The sequence below is a fragment of the Parus major genome, chromosome 4 (assembly GCF_001522545.3).
Source record: "Parus major isolate Abel chromosome 4, Parus_major1.1, whole genome shotgun sequence".
NCBI classification, from domain to species: domain Eukaryota; kingdom Metazoa; phylum Chordata; class Aves; order Passeriformes; family Paridae; genus Parus; species Parus major.
In genome coordinates this window covers 49,300,650-49,309,721 of record NC_031771.1, presented here as the reverse complement: position 1 = coordinate 49,309,721, position 9,072 = coordinate 49,300,650, and positions in this window count along the sequence as shown.

Below are 9,072 nucleotides of genomic sequence, written 5' to 3'. Positions count from 1 at the left end.
CATTTTAAGCCTCGAGATTTTAGTATGATCTGCCCAAGACCATTTATTCATCCTTTCCAGGAATTACCTTAGCTCTTTTCACCCATGATGTACTTATCCATATCCTTTCTGATCTAGGTTGTTGCTGACTCTTGTTTCCCTTTATGTTGAAGGTAGAGATACTACAGATTTCATGTGTGCATAATGTGCTGTTTTCTTTAGATTCTGGCTGCATGATGCTGCACCAGAAAAGAGAAGGAGAAAAGATCAATGACTGACCAACTACAGCAGTTTTCCTTTTTATTTTTCTTCCTTACTATTAAAACTATGTGGGCATAATAATTTCCTGATACAGAGTAAACTATATATTTTCATTCAACTCATAAATAATTGCAAATAGCTGTCAAATTTCCCTGCAAATACAATTAAAAATATATAAATCATGGAAAAAAAACCCACTCCAACAAACTTAAAAGAAAAATAATCTAAATCACTTCATTCATGTTGCTGTTCAATAAACTTATACAGCAATTTCAATATTGGAGCCAGTTAATTTAAATAAATATATATGCATCTACTCTGATTGCCCTATGTGCAATGGAATTTAAAAGTAAATATTTACTATGAAAGTTTTTCCAATTTATTAATTCATAGATATATCTGTTTTATATTATTGAACTCTCTTATTCAAAGCTACCTGCAGTACTGTATTATTTTTTTTCCTCTCCCTAGAGCAGCTTTTTCTGACAAATGTGCATTTCAGAAATATAATATAGTATAGAGACATCAGAATTTTGCTTCCAACATTTAGGAAAAGCATAAATTAATACAAATGGAAAACTGTTTCTCTTTTGTTGCTTGTCACTATCTAATCTTACACTATAATTCCAAGAATAAAAAATGTAATTCAATAGTATTGTATTCAACAGCTGTACCCTTTTTGTACATTCTAAATTGTTACCCTAGAGATTGTAAATTTAACTGATCAGCTCAATATTAGAAAATATCTAGAAACATTTATATAGAAGACAACTACCTCACATTCTGAATAAAGAAGTGTAGTGAGTGACCTTAATACATATATACAGATTTATGTTCTGCAATCACACATATTTAAAATGTAAGGCATTTTCAGTTAGGGTAGTTGGGTAAAATGTGATATCCTACATACAATACTTTTGGGAATCTGTTTAATCAAAGGGGACTCGGATTAAATGAGAGACATTGGAAAAACCTGTCAACTGAGTTTCACTTTAAAAACATTGTGTTATTGGATAACATGAAGATAGCTGAGATTTGAGTCTCCTTTCTGATCATTTTTGTGCTACCATCTCAGTATCATTTATCATTTGACCTATTTTTTATGTATACAACATCTATGCTTTTTGGTAACATCTGGCATTTCAGCTGAAAATTATTGCAGACTGAACCCAAAAGAGTTAAAATCAAGTTAGATGGCCTGGAAGCTTGATTTGTATGAACACTTATGTTGTCACCATAATTTCAAAGATACATTTTCGTGTTTCAAAAGACCTGACAGCTTTACACTGTGGTAAAACCAGTCTACTTTTGATTTGCATTTAGTAATCCTAAAGAAAGATCTGCATTCTTGTTTTGTTTACAAAATGTTGTTTCCTGTTGATTATTTGAGAGAAACTTGGGGAAAAAATAAGCTATTTTTTTCCCATATGTAGCCGACTCCTTTTATTCTTACTGAAGAGTGTTCAGAGTCCTTGTTCCTTATTAACAGCAAGAAGAGTATAGTTAAATCTCTCGAGAAAAGAGATGCCATCCATAGGGATCTGGACAGTCTTGAGAGGTGGGCCAGTGTGAGACTTGAGAAGGCAAAGTGAGTGTCCTGTGCCTGGGCTGAGGCAATCACCAGTATGCATTGACACTGAGTAATGAATGGACTGAGAGCATCCCTGTGGAGAAGGACTTTGGAATACTGGTACATGAAATATTGGATATGAATGAGCAGCTGTGGCCCAGAGAGTCAATTATATCCTGGGCTGAATCAAAAGAAATGTGGCCAGCAGGTCAAGGGAGGTGATTCTGACCTTTTATTTCACTTTTGTAAGACCTCACCTGGAGTACTGCATCCAGCTCTGGGGATGTCAGCATAAGAAAGTCAAACATGTTACAACAGGTCCAAAGGAGGTCCATAAAAGCTGTCAGAGGGCTGGAGCACATTGCCTATGAAGAACTGTTGAGGGAGTTGGAGTTGTTCTGCCTGGAGAAGAAAAGCCTTGGGAAGACCTTATTGCAGCCTTTTAATACTTAAAGGAGGTGTGAGAAGCTGGAGGAAATGGTTACTGGCTCAAAACAAGTGAAGTGTGGGGGGCAGAGGGAGCAGTGCAAGTTCTGTGAAAAGTGTCCCACACGCCCTGGAGCCCCCAGTCCAGCCCAGAATGGCTGTCAGTCACTGGCACACCTGAAGCCCCACCTGGAGGAGAGGGCCTGGGAGACCAAAGTAGAGAAAAGCAGTTGAACAAGGACACATGTGGTCATGGCCCATTGTTTTGGATTTTATAGAGCTGAGAACATGCTAGAATTCAACCAATGAATATAAATCTTTCTCTGTACCTCCCTCTCTTCCTCTCTCTCTCTTTCTTCTAATTTCCACTTCTCGAAATCTGGGTAACTTAGTTTGGAGGGTGAGAGTTTGATGAGTGAGCAATTTGCCTTGTGAAATATTTTATTTCAGTTGCTTTAAAATTTGTCAAGTATCCTTATTTTCTAAAGTTTCCAGTAAAATATGTTGTTCAACCTCCTGAGAGTACTGTCCATTTCTCCATGCACTTACCTGAGAGTATGAAAATACCTAAGCCCATTTAAGAAGCTCATTGAGTAAGAGCAGTCCTCTACAGGGGGCTGGTAAAAAGATGGAGAGAGACTTTTTACCAGGGGCTGTTGTGATAGGACAAGGGAAACAGTTTAAACTAAAAAATATAAAAGAAGAATATTTGTATGATGTGGCTGGTGAGACACTGGAATATGTGGCCCAGAGGAGTGATTGAGCTCATCCTTGGAGATATTCAAGGTCAGGTTGGATAATCTTTGAGCAACCTGATGTAGTGTGTGTCCTTGCCTGTGACAGGGGATTTTTCCTAGATTTTCTTTAAAGGTCCTTTCTGACCAGAACCATTCTATGATTTTTATGATCTTTCATACTGTGACCCAAAAAAAAAAAGAAATCTACTGTGACAATTACTGTTGTTTTGTACCTTGTTCTTATTTAAGTACTAGCCTTTCTTAAGCAAGTTTTGATTTCCTTCTCTCACACAGACATTTTTCAATTTAGTTCTGTCTACTCATCCAAAAGATTGGTGAAACGCTGGCCTAAATAATTTGACATTACAATATCCATTAACTTCCCTATGCCAGCATGTCACTCAGAGATCCCATTTTTGTAATGCTGTCCTTACCTTTTATCAGAGCTATTTCCTGTATTATGAAAACTCCAGTAACTGGATAACAAGTAAGCAGCAGTGAAATAAACCTAAAACTCTGAGAGTGATTTTAAATATATCTAATGAGTATGGTTCAGGTTTATTACACTGAATTGCCATCAAAATTACTAATGTTGCAACATGGGTGTAAGTACAGGGAGGTCTCCATCAAATCACAGGTGATACATTGGATGAGGCTCCCCAGGAAATGGTCACAGAGCCTGACAGAGCTCAGGAGGAGTTTGGACATTGCCCTCACACATATGGTGTACCTCTTGGTAGTGCTGGCCAGGGAGTTGGACTGGTTGATCCTTGTGAATCCCTTCTAGCTCACTTATTCTGTGATTCCGTGAAGTCAGAAATTGGTAGCATTCAGTCCTGGAAGAACAAACAACATATTTTTTGAACTTAAATATCACTATTCCTCAATTCCACTTATGTTATTATCGAAGACAAAGATAACTGTGGACTGAAATGAAATACACAAATCTTGATCTCAGGAGCAGTGAGACTACAAGCCATCTTTTACTTTATAATCATGTTCCAATCATTAATCATACTTTCTGTTTACAGCATTTTGTTTACCTTATTTCTTACTTTAATTTGTCAAACTTGTTTTATTCTTTCGTTTAAGTGTGTGATATCTCTACCCATGATGACTTTTATACTGTAATTGAATTACTACAACTTTTATTCTTCATTTGGTTTCTTAGGATTACCTACAAATAATTACTAAATTTAATTTCTTGCTGTGCAAATATTTTTTCTAGCTCTTACCTATTTTTTTAGTTTTGGCAGTGGTTTTTTTAATACACTTCTAGGTGTCTGTCTCCTCTTAAAAAGACAATAAAAAAATTGAATAAAATATTCCATCCAATGGGTATCACCAGGTTTTCATGTCGTGCTCTCTCATTCTATTTTCTTGATCTATCATTGAACTCCACATTATATCTCTGTTGTTGATTTTGACTTCTTAAGAAAGGTTTTGAAATTCCACTCCTTTAAAAATAATGTAGCTATTGTCTAAGTTTTTGTGCATCTGTACATACAATCACATATGCACTGAAATATTTGAAGGGTGAAAGAATAATGTTAAAATTGCTTTTGACAGAACATCTATTTTATTTGAAAATACCCCTCACCAATCATCCATAATGCATTCTGTAATTGCCTTTTATGTGTTGGTTTCCACTTTAGCAGCTGGAGTCAGTTAATATCTCTACTTTTATTTCATTTGTTATTAAAGCAGTGCCCTGAAATTAATTGTTCCTGCTTCATTCTCCCAAAGTCATGATGCACTTGTGTGCAAAAGCTCTTGTTTTTTCTTTCAGTTGTTCTTTTCAGAATTCTCAGGAGAATTTTTTCTGCTTTTACAAATGACACAGATATGACTTGTAGTTTAAGCCCATCACCAGCTGTTTTGTTTGAGGTTTAGCACTGATATGTTTGTGAGAATGCAAAGCATTTGAAAAGATTCAAAAAAGTGGAAGTGCTGCAGGCTTTTTACCTTGTTTTTCTGTACTGCTTTCTGTTTGTGATTGTGTGTTTGTATCCTAGGAAACCACTGAAGGTGGAATTTGTGAACTAAGATCCCATGGTTATATTAAACATTAAAAAGATTTCAGATTTGAAAAGTTTGTTAGGAAATTAGGTAATGCCAGTTTCATTTTGTATGAAAAAATGTAATTCCGAAGGCTGTGCAGAAAGATTATTTAAATGAGTGAGCCAAAGTACAGTAAAATATAAATAAATAAGTTATGACTTTGTCAAAAGATCTAGAACAAAGTTTCATTCCATCAAGTCCCTTTAAAAATCCAGGGCGTGATTCTCATCTCTGCTGTTTTAGTACCATATCAATGAACCTTGGATTGTGATCCCCACAGAGTGTATATAAAGGGAGAATAACTAGAATTTGTAAAAATGGGATTTTGTATGAATGAATAAAAGTAATTTCCAGGTAACTTGAACTGATTACTATATTTTAACACTCAAGTTAAACTTATGCTCCTAATATGTGGAAAGTATTTAACTTCATATGTGAATCACATTTAGAATAACAAAGCACAGGAAACTAAATAAGGCACTTGGGTAAAGATATGATTTGACTCTTGCTACAGAGGGATACTATGCCCTACTGATAGAGTCATGAGCACAGTATGACTGTGTCTCATTACATCAACACAATTCAACATAATATAAAACCCCACAGAGCAGAATAATAAGTTGGAGAGGGAATGTGAAGGATGAACATTAAATACTTTCCACTTTAAAATGAAGATATTGAGGTACAACACAATTAGTATGTTTCTAACCCATGTACAAAGTGCAGAGAGATCTACAGATAAAAATTCTATGTACTACTCAGTGTATTATTTGTGCTGTTATTATTTTTATTATTATATTAACAACAAAAGGACAGAAAAGCAATTTAACATTACAGATAGGTCACAGCAAAACTTGCCAGATCAAATTGTAAATTATTTGTAAAAAGCTTGCATGAAGAATGTTTAGTAAGGCTGTATATGACATGAAAGGGATTCAAAGAAAGTAAATACATCCATTCTATTGTAACCACATAAAATGTCATTGTGAGCCTATCTCTGCATTTTAATTAGAGTCCCAAACCTACATTTGACAACATTTATAAGACATACAGTATTGAATCACAGAATATTACTAAAGGTGATGTTTGGAGTGTAGGAACAGCCGAAATGATTGAGTAAAGGTTATTGCCACATATTGCCATCAGTTAAAGACATGGCTCTACTCATCTGTGGCTCTTATCAACAAAAATGACTGGTTCTCATAGGAGTATATTTATTCAAGTTAAAGTGTACATCATCTTTCGGGTATAACAAATGATTCTTCAACTCCTCTAAAAATGGTAATTCAAATTCTATAGCCCATGCAACATTTGAGTGTGTGCATAATGTGCATGCATATATGTTTAATGTAGGTCTTTATATTGTTTGGTATGTTTGTGGAAAAGAATGGTAAAACCAGCCTTTGTTGCACAGTCTAAAAAAAAAAAAAAATCCCTTTCTCCAAAACAAATTTATGAAGCAGCCCTCTAGAAAATTAACAATTGCATTGGTGAAAACTAAAAGAGCATATCTATTTTTTACCAAAGAAAAACATTTATTTTGTTTATCATTTATGTATGCCTTCAGTTAAGCTGTGGTTGCATTCAGATACCATATTTTATAATATTTAATAAAATAAGGGAAAAAACTAAGGCTTGGGATTCTTTTTCTATCTTTGTAGCACTAGAGAGCAACATCGTGGATTTTAAGGTGCTTTTAACAAACTCATGAGGTCAGAGGAAGTTGCTAGTTTGAGGATACCTGAAATCTAAACATCTCTAATTTTCCCAGTTTAGGCACAGCATATGATTTATTTTAAAAGACATTAGAAATGTTAATTCTACAGCATGTTATTGGCTTACTTTCTAAGAACTGTAATCCTTCTTAAGTTTCTTTTAAGCATAAGGGTGTTCAATCTTCCAGGCATAAGGTTTTCCATTTTGAGAATTTATGAAAATTTTATGCTATATACTAAGGTGCTAATTTTGAGAGGGATTGAAAGCTACATTTTTCACCTTTCATTTTATTGATTCTTTGTTCCAAAGTCATACTGGCAAACTTATGTCTTTGTTGGTATTCTTACAGTAAAGGCTGATTTGATTTGTGAAACTGAATTTCTGTGTCTCTGTTGAACAGAAGTTAGTCTTATTTCTGAAAACTCACCAGTAGCCAGAGATTTCACATAATGCTTCATAGACAGCAGATTCCCCACGTTTGGACACTGCAAAGAATTATACTTAAATGCTTTGTTTGGTGTTGCACTTTATCTACCTCACTGAATAGTCTTAAGCATATGTATAAACACCATCTCATCCCCACAGTAACCTTTATCACTGTCTAACACTCAGACAAATTGGTCTTTGGGGAATTCTGAGCATCAGCACTTAAAATTTTCTGTGTTTGAACTCTTTTCCTGTCTAAGGTAGGAAAGAAAACTATGCATAGAAAAGAACAAAAATTACAGATATGATACATTTATTTTTTCTTTCTTGTTGAAATCACACAGAGAACAGATAACAAGTATCTATTACACACATGGTTTGAAAGAAAATGGATAAACCTTTCCTCTGTAACAATTTTTTCAAGGGCTTAACTCTTTTGTTTCACCCACCTCATTTTTAAAATCCATTTTTTGTGTTGAATGCAGTATATTGGATTGAGGATAATCTCATACTATGTTCATAGGTTTTGACAGTTCATTCATAAGGTACAATTTTTGTTGTGGGAACTCAGATGGAATGCTCTTTTTTTTTTTTTTAATATAATCCTATTCCTTGGGAAACTTACATTAGAGGAGAAATAAGTGTATAAATTGATAGCTAGTACTTTTTTTTTTCTTGAGAGAAAAGAATAAAAGTATTTCTTAATAAGGTTTTTTTTTAATGCTCAAGCGTAATACAGCTCTGCTGCCTCTTTAGGTAACTCTCAAGCTATTTGTGTCCAAGTCAGTAACTAACTATTGCAGAAAGCAATTTAGAAGTGTGAACTGGTTCTCAGATAAGGGAACTGGGTTAATTCTATTTAGTGAGAATAACCTCAAGAACTAAAGCAAAAAATCTTACCAGGTCTTCAAATTCTGAAGCAATTTGAGAAGCCACTTGTACCAATAAAAGAACAGGTGATGAAAGGCTACAATATATTGATGTAGGCTACAAAAACTGACAGTAATGAAGTAAAGAAATCTGTCTTAATACCTTAAAAATTACTGCCATTATACAATAGATCAGAGTTGAATCTATGTGCAAAAACATTAAAACAAGACAGACTTTTTAGTCTGTTTGCAAAGATGCCACATCTCTTATACACAAAATCAGTTCACTTCTTTTATTCCCTGCCCTGCCACCTCTTACATGGGTTGTGGGTTTTTTCCCTGCTATGATTTTTTTTAGCAAAAAAATAAATCACTTTATTTAACCTTTTAAGGTTTTAAAGCCTGTTCTCTCAACACTTTTCTTGCATTCTTAATTAGATGGAATTTAAAATTCAGGTTGCATATCCAAAGAGATATTTCACAACATAAAGCACCATTCTCAGTGTACAGTAACTCAGAAGTGGGCCAATCACTGTTTGGGGACGGACTAGGAGCTGGTCAGTGTGTGGTGATCAATTCTAAAGTACATTATTTGTTTCTCTTAAATTTTAACTCCCTTTCTGACTTTCCTTTTTATTATAATTATTACAATTATTAGCCTTAGTAGTTGTAGCAATTTTATTATTATTACCACTATTACTATAATTAACAGTGTCATTACTAACAATATAATAGCTATTGTCATTACTGTTATCGTTATTGTTTTTATTTTAATTTTGTTTCAATGATTACACTGTTCTTATCTCAACTCACAAGTTTCATTTTCTTTTCCTTCCTCATTATCCTCCATATCCCACTGGGGCAGATGGGAGGGGAAGTGAACAAGCAGCTGGATGGATTTCAGTTGCCAGCAGAACAACTAAACCAAGTTCAACTTAACTGATAGTCACATCTTCTTCATTAGAAGAACTTTATTATATAATCAAAGCTTTCTCATGAACCGTTTAGAAAGTTGCTGAGCTAGTAA